Here is a 9,765-nt window from a genome sequence, read left to right as displayed (position 1 = left end):
GTAGGCCTATAATAATAAGTTTAAAGTAGAAATTGAAAAAGCTTTAAATTGGACCAATTCTTGAAAACTTGGGGAATATTTGTGTGCATGAGATCGAGTTTGGTAATGCCTCATATTTCGCTCCAGCATGGGTTACGGGTATAGGGTGTTACAGATTTTCTATGAATATCCAATTTGTGTGGGTTTTTTGTGAGCCTACTACAAGTCCCCATATACTGTTACTTTTCGAGCTGTAATAGTTGAAGATATTGAATTCATGTAAAATGTCTCATTTGAACATGGTAAGTTGTTGCATGTAACCATTTGTATGTGCATGTAAGTGATTAGAAATAAATATGAACTCCTTGGTGTGCAAACTCGGTATCTGGATATGATGGGCCATTGGTAGGGCATGCTAGTTACTAACTAGGTTGGTAAAGATGACAGCCATTGGTAAGGCATGTTAGTTGCTAACCAGATTGGTGTATGTGTTGGGTTTCTGGTAGGGCATGTTAGTTGCTAACTTGCCTAGTTTAATGGGTGATGTCATCAATAGGGCATGTTAGTTGCTAACCATGGCAAAGAGCCCTGATATTGTGGGAAACCACACATATGTTCAAAATAACATGGAATAAGAAACTATTATGAGTTTTAAATATGATATTCGAAGTTAGCACAAGGAAAAGCATGAGAAAGAGTAAGAAAATCTAAAAACTAGATTTGTTGTATATAATGCATGTTATGTACATTCGAAGTAAGGTATGAGACCACAAAACAAAAATGTTGATTCTATAGTTGCATTGCATGAAAAGTATTAAGTCTTAATCTTATTTAATATATTTTTTATGAACGTATCTGTTAATTGTAGTGCTTGGCGTATTCTATCCGCCAAAGGGGAGTTATACTCAATAAGCGTATAGATACCAGTCAACCGGTATGTTTGGGATGATAGAGTATGTAGTGGTAGCTTTGGTGTTCCATTCAGGTGAAGTATATGTTTTGTTGATGTTAACGAAACTGTTCTTTAGAAAGTAGTTGTGAACTGTATTCAAAAAATAATAAAGTCTGCCAGGGATAGGTATCCACCATTGTTTTATGTAAGTGTCTACACCTAAATGTTTCCTCAAGAAACCTATTAGCTTGTTATTATTTAAATATATATTGAGTTATCCTTGCTATTAGAATCTGATTAGAAGGTTGAACATGTTTAGTTTTTAAGCTCACTAAGTTCTTTCGAGCTTACCCCTTTTCTTTTCGTTCTCTAGGTATTACCATGATGTTAAGGGCTCATGGAAGGGACTTAGCAAGAAGATAGTGGCCTCTGTTGTGAGCCCCGCATATGTTTATTTTGTAACATGCATATACTATCATTTTGGGCAAGTGGCATGTAGCATTGTTTTGTAACAAACATTTGTAATAATTTACATCTTTCACCAAATCACTGTTTTAAGAGAATGTTTACATACTCTTGAAGTATAGGTTAAACCTTTGTAAATTATAGTTTATGATATCATCTTTTAGTTGTATATGCCAAACTAATTTAAACGATATTTAACTTCCAGTGGTGCACTTAAAACTTTTGTGTTGGAAATAACTCACCTTACGTTTTATATAAACCTATCGACTTTTGAACGCTTCCAATGAAAGTTTCTTTTTCGATTCTATTTTATATTATATGCCGCATTCCTGATTTAATTATTTTGGTCATTTAAAAATATTGGGATAGCGCCCTAGTTCAGTGAGTATACGCTGAAACCTCAATAAAAGTACAAACCATGTTTAGGCCTGTTATTAGTGTAACGCCTCTGTCTGCCAGCGAGGGTTAGGGTGTTCTAATTTCAATATAGGGATAAGGTTCTTACCTATTTGTTAGACAAGTAAGATTCTTACCTTGATCAAGCTAGTTTGCAACAAGTCATATGAATATATGTATATGTATTGAATTCAAATCATGGAAGCACAAACCATATTAGCTACTCATCTATGACACTTGTCTTTCCTTTCTTTTGGGACGATCTAATGTCGTCTTTAGCTATGCATGATAATTCAAGCATTGACACGATATGAGTTTTCACTCAATTACATAAAATACATAATCAAACATAGTTTGCATTTTATTCGTTTTACTCTTTATATTTGAAATACTCATTTTTTTATATTTAACATCAAATTAAAATCTAATTTCATATTCTTTTATTAAGGACCTTGTAATTTTAATGTATAGCATAATTTTCTCAAAAATTTCAGTCTATTCAATTTGGTCCCTAATACATAAAATTATTTATAAAGCTTAACTTAATTTCTACCCATTTGTATCATTTTGCATAGAGCTATGCTTGTAGTGATGTGCGTGATATGCATGTTTATAAAATGCAAAGTACGGGGGCAAGTATTGGAGGGTTAATTGAAGATAGGAAAATTGGTGTAATGGAGGAATGGGCAGATTGAAAGGGGATTCGGGGAGGTGGGATTGGATAAATAATCTACTAGCTCTAGGAAATGGCATCATGGTAATGATCTACTGGCTCTATGGAGTGACACCATGAAAATGGTTCCCTGACTCATTGGAGTCAAAAGTTCATGGCTAGCCATGGCATGATCCAGTGGAAGACAAGTACGCCTTATGGAAAAATGAAGTCCATTAGGACTGTAAACAGGGAAGTCGTGGAGGTATATATGTGGAAACCATTATATGACTCACATGATGAGAAGTTCGTTACAATGGTTATGAAAAATGGGAACACTGGAAAGCATGCAGATAAAAGGTTCAACCAAGATGCGAAGTTAATTACAACCCACACAACGAGTTAATCTTCCTGAATAGTTTAATTGGTTTAGTCATTTGTTCAGTTTTTTGGGTATTTATTTTAGTTCTTTTGTTTTAGCTATTCATCTCTTTTATGATTTATCATAATATAGAATTTAACCAATATTACTTAGACTTATTAGAGAGGTTTTCAATAGATTTAATTCATCCTCTCCTGGGTACGATCTTTGACATACTTCTCTGTATTTTGTTGTAACACAATATTATATTACAATTTAACTCATGTACTTGCGGACATTGCTGCTTTACTTTCATATATATATTTGTTGTAGTATTTTCCAGTCAAACGGTCACACATTTGGTGGCGATTAAGTTGTTGGTGTCGTTGTCGGGGAGGTTTTGGCATTAAATCTAGAAAATATCTTTACAATTAATAGGATAAATAGGAAATTTAAAGACAATAGATACGATATTTTTATTTTTATTTTTTGTTTAATTATTCTTATTTGCTTACTTTCTTTTTAATTTATAGGTTGTTTATGACCTGAAACGATAACATCCCAATTGAGCCATATCTAGATCCTGAGTAGATAATTAGACACCATTATCAGTTGATGAACATTGATCCACCCATGGTAGTTACTACACCTCGAGAGAATCTATTATTTGAGGATCCACATGAACAATAAGCAAACATCCGAGATGAAGTCCTGATGGATCAAAGGACGTTGTGTGAATACGCACTGCCTATATTAGATGCGGTGTGAAGTAGTATCGAAAGGTGACGATTAATGCCAATAATTTTGAGATAAATATTGCAAAAAAATCAAATGATCCAGAACACATTGCATTGCAAGAAAACATGGTGGAAGATCCAAATCAACACCTAAAGCGATTCAACTCTATGACACCTTCAAAGATACGGGGTAATCAATGATACTGTGCATCTCTAATTTTTCCCATTCTCTTTGTGTGACAATGTAGCCAATTGTTTAGACTCATTAGAACCAAGTTCCATCACCACGTGCGGCGATTTGGTGAAAAATTTTCTTCATAATTTTTTCTCGATTAGTAGAACCATTCAACCTAGGTGAGAAATTGCTAATTTCAAGTAATATGAAGGTGATTCCCTTTATAAAGCATGGGAACATTTCAAGTTGATGATAAGGAAATGCCCCCACACTATGGATTGCAAGCATGGCTCCAAATTTAGATATTCTATAATGATGTTGATGGTAATATCAAATCCAACCTAGATAGAGTGGTCAGAAGATCTATCATGCCACACTTATGAACGAGCATACAAGAATATAGATGATATGGCTATAAATGCATATATGTGGCCCAATGAAAGATTCACATATAAATCAAAGCCTCCAATGGTAAAAGCTACCAACAAAGACGATACATATAATCATATCTTAAAGAAGCTCAACCATTTACATTTGATTGCCAAACCAAGAAAATCGAAGCTATATTCTAGGAACTAGTCAGACAAGGTGAATTTCATAGGTAATAGGGATAGAGATCCCTATACAAATACCTATAATCCTAGTTGGAAGGATCATCTGAACCTCAAGTGGGGAGACAACCAAGGAGGTGGAAATCAAAGACAAGACCAATGAAACCATTGTTATCAACCTCCACACTTACAACAAAGATTTGTAGGTAATGACCATGTTACATGTGGTCAACGATTTGATCGATTAGAAAGGGAGATGCAAATAATGAAGACGGACATTCAACAAGTCCAAGTCACGTATGGACGAATTGAATCCTAAATGGATAGCCTCTATGACCAGATGAGTAAGCTAATGACTATGTTTGGAATATCCTTAGTACCATAAAGAACAATCCTCAGAGAGATGGGAAGAGCACGTAAATATGATCACTCTGCGATCAGGAAAAACACTTGAAAACCCGAAAACACCCACATATGAAGATGAGAAGGTTCCTAAATATGTCGACAAACCCATGGAGGAGGAAGAGACCAATGAACTGATTGAGGAGATGGTAGAAATGGTGTCTAATCTAGTATATACAAAGCTAAGCACCACGAAGGTACCATTCTTGACACAATTAGAGGACATGAAAAGAGGGATGAAGTAGATTTCATAAATTTTCTTAAATTTACTGCTCTTAGAATTAAATGATAAAACCTGAAATATGCCAAGTATTTAAAGGAAATCATGTCACACTATAAAAAATGAAAAAGGGTAAGCAAAATGACATTGATGCCTCCTATAGTGCTTGAATTGCTAAAAAGATACCCTCGAAGTTAAAAGATTTGAGTAGCTTCACTATTCCAATAGAGATAGAGGACTGACATTTCAATAAATCCCAGTGTGATTTAGGGGCTAGCATAAACTTAATGCCCTTATCGATCTATTGAAAATTTTGACTTAAGGATCTTAAAACTGCATCTATAACACTACAATTAGCTGATAGATCGTTGGTACATCCAAAAGGTGTACTCAATGATGTATTGGTCAAGGTATGGGGATTTACAATCCCTGTTGACTTAGTAGTCCTTGATTTCGAGGAAGATCGAGAAATCCTCATTCTGTTGGGAAGACCATTATTGGTCACATCTAAGTTGACCATCGATCTCAAATGAAATGAGCTTGTAATGAAAATTGATGGTGAAATAAAAGTGTTCAAATGCGGTGATGATTCTCTAAATAAAGGACTAGTTAGGGAGGAATGTTATGTTTTATTCGATTTAATCCCTAATTGTCTGGATCAAAGTTATGTTTCAAGTTATACAAGTGCAAGTAAGTGAAATACAAGAGAATGGGACAAAGGGAGAGATCTTAATAGGATAAGAAGCGATTGGAAAACCCAAGATGGTTGAGAGCGCTGGATGAAGACGATGGTGAAGTTTAAGGAACAATACGATAAGTTCGGTGGCACAATATAATTTTTAAACCATCAAACTTTAATTAAGTTGTAAATATTGTAGACTAGTTTTGTTTTTATTTTTAATTAGATTTTAGGATTAGTATTCTTTTATTTGATGTTAGAATTAGAAGAAAATAGGGTTTTAGGAGCAATGAAGGAGCTAGATGTTAATTGGGGGAAAGTATGGACAACCGAAGGCCTTTGACAAGTCTTGAAGAGGACAAATCGTAGCCATGTTGTCACATAACAATCCCAAGGCACGACACACCCATATCAAACCTGAAAATCCAATAATTTATTATCATGTTTTGCCATAGACATCCTATGACGCTACATACCTACTTCTAAAAAAATTGGCTAGAATTCACGTCGTGATGCGCCATGCCTTCTCTATGGCACGACATGTAAGCCATTTTCGGAAACTTTCCATTCTTGGTTCAAAGTGATCTTCAAAGAAATTCCCCAAGTTTTCATGGTAAGTCAAGCCCTAAATGGCCTCTATATATTGTCCTTATCATTAGCTACACCCTCCAAGCCATTACACCCAGCCAAATGATCTGTCGTAATTTGATGTAGCAGATTAAACTAGTTTTCGCATTTTAGGAGATTGAATATAAACATTTTAATTAAGTTTTAACTACATTTCAATAAGTATTAATTATTAATAAAATCTTTAATTTGGATCTTTTATTAACCTTAAGGGCCGAATAAGGCCTAAAGGTGAGCTAATATACTTTGTGAGTGTGCAGGAGACCATTAGAAGGGATATTAACTCGATACTGGTCCTTAGGTTGCAACATGGAGCATAGGATGTTGCAACATAGGGAGCAGAATAAGAAAAATCCAAAACTGCATTCAATGTCACGACATACCCCTGAAGTTGAGCATACTACCCTCAATGTCGTGACACGGAACCTGGTGTATCACGACATCGCCTCTGTATAGGAAATAATTACTAGCCAGGGGTATTTTGGTCCACAAAATCAAACATTAAACATGAGAATGGTAGCTGACCTAGGTTTGAGGACGACTACCACCCTAAAGTCTTTAAATAGGCTCATTTAGTGCATGTTACGAACACCCTTTGATATGATATAATTTTCTCTTTAGTTTTAGTCTTTAGTTTTTTTCCATTTTCTTTGGTTTTAGATTTTATTCTCGTTCTTATTATTTATTTCTATGAAGAAATCAGATTCTTGAATTAATATCAAACTCTATGAGTATTATGCGTTTAATTTCAATACCAATCAAACTTATTCTAAACTTTACTCTTGAAATTGTTCTTTATGTTCATTCTTCCATTCAAGTTTATATTGGTTACTAGATCCTTGAGGAACTAATCCTCATTTGGGGGATTAGCAAGTGGCGGTATGAATAATTAATTGTTTTGTAGGGATTTCTTAATGGATTAGTTGTTCAGGAAAGGAATAATCTAAACCCTGGGCCTGACAACCCTAGGAAGTCATCAAGGTGGGAATTAACCCAAATTTGGTATTGCCTATCTGTGAACACTTTAACCCTAAATCGATCTAGACTGTGAGGCTAGAAGGTAAGTAGTTCTTGCCAACTCATTATTTCAATGGACATATCGGAAGATCCTGTTAGGGTATTGACTAGTTGATTGACAACGAAGCCCAAGACGACAGTTGATTATGATTACCAAAGTGAGCTAATCACCTATGCCCATATTTGATATATATTCGCTTATTTTGTTTCTTACTTTTCATTTCTTTACTATTCTTTTATTTGCCTCATTATTTTTAGTATAATTTATCGAAGATCCGAGTATGCATTTAAAACGGTTCCTCCAGCTTTGTGATACCTTCAAATACAATGGGTTCACTGATGATGCTATTCCTCTTCGATTGTTTACCTTTAATTACTTGATAATGCCTTTTCTTGGCTAAATTCGTAGACACCAAGATCAATCACGACGTGGGATGAACTTGTAATGAAATTCCTACAAAAGTTTTTCCCTATTAACAAGACGGTCTAGCTAAGAAAGAAAATTTTAATGTTCAAGCAGTTAGAAGGAGAAAAATTTCACGAAGCATGGGAGTATTTTAAAATGTTGATTCAGAAGTGCCCACACCATGGATTACCTGAGTGATTACGACTGCAAATTTTCTACAACGGGTTGGATATGCATTCAAGGTCAGGATTAGAAGAAACAGTAGGAGGAACCTTAATGAATAGAATGTATGAGAATGCATAAAATTAATAGAAACTATGGCGATGAATTCCTGACAATGGCCAACTATACGATATACATATGGCTAAAGACCATTTACGGTGAAGGTTTTCCAGGAGGATGACAGATATCAATAGTTAGTGGACAAAATCAACTGTAAAGAGGTTGAAAATAATGCACTATCTGTCTATAGAGGAGACAAATCACTCTTCCAATATATTAACAATCTTACCAAGGATGTGAACTACATCAGAAATAGGGGTGGAAATCCTATTCGAATACATACAATCCCGGATAGAGAGATCACCCAAACTTGAGATAGGTAGGAAATTAAGGAGGAGGTAACCTCTCAAATCAAGTTAAAAATTCTAACTATCAACCTCTATATTTACAGAAACATCAAGAAAGGGCCAACCCGAATGCCTATACTATATGTGGGCAACATCTTAATAGAATCGAGCGGGAGATGTAGTCAATTAGAATATATGTAAAGTAGGTGCAGTCTGAGTGCACCAATTCAACGAGAACATTGACTAAACTTGAAGATTAGATGAGCCAATTGAAGAGCATGATTAGTGATATAAAAATACAAATTGGCATAGGTATTCCCAACACTACCGAACATAATCCTCATAGAGAAGAAAAGAAGCACGTAAAAGTAATAGTGCTATACTTGGGTAAAGTACTGAATAGCCCAGAGATGCTATCTTAAAAGATACATATGGAGAATACTAATGATCTTCAAGAAAGATCCCTAGAAGCTAACAATGAACTTGAACTAGAGGAAGTAGTTGCACTGGGAGTTTAGCCAGAAATAGAAACAACTAAATATTCTACCATGACGAAGATACCATTCCCTTCAAGACTAGGAGAGAAGAAAAAGTAGGATGAAGACAAGTTTGAAAGTTTTCTGAACTTGTTCAAAACTTTAAACGTTAACCTACCCTTGATTGAATTAATTGAGAAAGTTCCTATATACGCCAAGTTTTTAAAGGAAATTATGTCTAGGTGCAGGAAAATTATGGTAGGTGAACAAGTTAATATAAACGCTTCCTATAGTGTGATTATCTCAAGACAAGTTCCTCAAAAATTGAAAGACCTGGGAAGTTTTACTATCCTCATAGAGATAGGGAGCATTCATTTTAATATAGCTCTATGTGACCTAAGAGCTAGTATTAATCTAATGTCCTTATCCATTTTTGAAAAACTCGGGTTAGGGGCCCTCAAAAAACCAAGATAACACTACAGTTGGCCAACATATCCTCACTGCATCCGAAAAGAGTACTAGAAGATGTGTTAGTCAAAGTGCACAGCTTTATCATCTTAAGAGACTTTGTGGTTCTAGATTTTGAGGAAGATCAAGAAATACCAATCTTGCTAGGTAGAACTTTTCTAGCCACCTCAAGGTCCACTATTGATTTAAAGAAAATTGAATTAACCATGAAAATTAATGGTGAGACCGAAACTTTTAAGTTTGGTCACCAACAAAGGGAGGAAGGTATGAAGAAGTCAATGGAGCATTGCAATGAATTATCAATTTCTAACAATCCTGAGTCAAGGGATGTACTTCCTTTATTTCATGCAGGTCAAAAAAATAAGTTTAAAGAAAGAAATAAGTGGACAAAGGTGGAGTGACACGACTGGCAATGGACTAATACTGATAGAACTTAAGAATCATCGTTTTGTGAAATAATGATGTTGTTAGATGAACTAGCAGTAAAACTTAAACTACTTAAATTAATATTTAATTTTTTGTAAATTATCATATATTTAGCTAACTATTTATTATAGGTTTTAATTTTTATTAAACTCATGTTTTATAGAAATCGTAACACTCTAGAAATTGGAATTTTAGGTGAAAATAAAGCCAATGTCGCAACATCAAAGGTAGAATTGATGAAATTGTGAAAATCCTTTCAAAGTCATT

The 9,765-nt window shown here is 34.6% G+C and overlaps 2 non-coding genes across 2 annotated transcripts; both read right to left on the bottom strand.

Annotated features, from left to right (window-relative positions):
* Positions 1-3,829: 3,829 nt before the first annotated feature.
* Positions 3,830-3,937, bottom strand: LOC121216318 (small nucleolar RNA R71). The gene has a single exon (XR_005912485.1). It is a non-coding gene; the product is annotated as a small nucleolar RNA R71 (small nucleolar RNA).
* A 3,704-nt stretch (positions 3,938-7,641) lies between these two features.
* On the bottom strand, positions 7,642-7,747 carry LOC121217566 (small nucleolar RNA R71). Its single transcript, XR_005913673.1, has one exon. It is a non-coding gene; the product is annotated as a small nucleolar RNA R71 (small nucleolar RNA).
* Between the last annotated feature and the right edge of the window lie 2,018 nt (positions 7,748-9,765).

Source organism: Gossypium hirsutum, chromosome A02, assembly GCF_007990345.1.
Source record: "Gossypium hirsutum isolate 1008001.06 chromosome A02, Gossypium_hirsutum_v2.1, whole genome shotgun sequence".
Classification (NCBI taxonomy): Eukaryota; Viridiplantae; Streptophyta; class Magnoliopsida; order Malvales; family Malvaceae; genus Gossypium; species Gossypium hirsutum.
The sequence above is the reverse complement of the archived record's forward strand: the minus strand, read 5'-3'. Positions and strand labels throughout refer to the sequence as shown.